This window comes from Manis javanica, chromosome 15 (assembly GCF_040802235.1).
Source record: "Manis javanica isolate MJ-LG chromosome 15, MJ_LKY, whole genome shotgun sequence".
Classification (NCBI taxonomy): Eukaryota; Metazoa; Chordata; class Mammalia; order Pholidota; family Manidae; genus Manis; species Manis javanica.
The window spans coordinates 67958036-67959612 of NC_133170.1; the positions used below are offsets into that span (position 1 = coordinate 67958036).

General features: G+C 43.4%; 1 non-coding gene across 1 annotated transcript; it reads left to right on the forward strand.

The window, feature by feature from the left end:
• Positions 1–598: 598 nt before the first annotated feature.
• Positions 599–704, forward strand: LOC118971705 (U6 spliceosomal RNA). Its single transcript, XR_005060296.1, has one exon. It is a non-coding gene; the product is annotated as a U6 spliceosomal RNA (small nuclear RNA).
• The last annotated feature ends 873 nt before the right edge of the window (positions 705–1577 follow it).

Consider the following 1577-nt stretch of genomic DNA (forward strand, 5'->3'; position numbering starts at 1 on the left):
GGGAAGATTGGGGAGTTACTTACTCAGGTGCAGAATTTCTGTTTGGGATTGTTATGGGCTGAAGGTTTGTGTCTTCCCAAAATGTGGAAGCCCTACCCCTCAGTGTGATAGCATTTGGAGGTACAGCCTTTGGGAGGTGATATGGGTTAGATGAGGTCATGAGAGTGGACTGTCATGATGGGGGACTGTCATGATGGGATGAGTGCCTTCATAAGTAGAGGAGGGGAGAGAGAGCGCTGTCTCTCCACACATGCACCAAGGAAAGGCCATGTGAGCAACAGGGAGAAGGAAGTTGTGCATAAACTAAGAAGTGGGCTCTCACCAGGAAATTAATCTGCTGGCACCTTGACCTTGGACTTCCAGTCTCCAGAACTGTGAGAAATAAATGTCTGTTTAAGCCACCCAGTCAATCTATGGTACTTTATTATAGTAGCCCAAGCTAAGACAGGGATGATGAAAAAGTTCTAGAACTGCATGGTGGTGATGGTTGCACAACACTGTGAATATACTTAACACCACTGACCTGTTACTCTTAAAAATGGTTAAAATGATAACTCCTACATTTTATGTATTTTGCCACAATTAAAAAATGAAGAATAGTATGCACTTCAGCAATACAATATACTAAAATTGGAACAATACAGTGAAGATTAGCATGGCCCCTGCACAAGGACATGTAAATTTGTGAATAATTCCCTATTAACAACAACAAAAATCCCAACATTATTAGCATCTTTGAAATTCTGCATGGCCCCGTCCAATCTCCCCATTGTAACTCCCTGGAAGTAACTAATAGTCTCAGTTTTGGGTTTATCCCTTACGGTTCCATTGCTTTTCTATATATACTGTTTACTATGGCCTGTTTTTGAACTTTATATGAGTGAATTTTACTGTGTGCATACTTCTGCAATGTGCCTTTCATCAGAGACATTTTTTGGTCAGAGTCATCCATGTGGATACAGGAACTACAGCCTATTACTTTTCACTTCTGTATAGTATTCTGCCTTACACTGTAAGGCCTCCTCCTTTCTGCCTCCTCTTCTCAGGTCACCTCTGCTGGCCACTTGTTCTATCCTGACTGTTGCTATGGTAACCGATTCTGTGTGCTTTGACCAACTGGCCTCTGCCTGCGGGTTCTCTGTGAGGCTGAGGTGTGCAATACTGAGGGACCTCCCAGGTGCCCACTCAGGGGTAATCCTGCAGTAGAGGGGAGTTTACATCCCATGAGGCAAACCTCTGACCAGGAGCCAGTAGATAATTCATCTTCCTTCTTCCTCCCCTAGAGGTGACCTGAGATGCTGTGGTTAATATGGCCTCTCCTTGGTACCCTCACTGACTTACCCTCTTTCCCTGCCTGACCCTCCACCTTTTCTTCACTCTTGCTTGCTTGGGATTGCACTTCCCAATAAAGTAGTACCATACAAACTTTTAAGTCAAACTGCTTTGTGAGGAACCCAAGAAAAACATATTCTACAATTTGTCCACTCTCCTGTTGATAAACATTTGAGTTGTTTCAAGTTTCTTGAGACTGCATATAATGAGGCTAGGGCTAACATCTTTGTTCTTCCTTCCTGGTG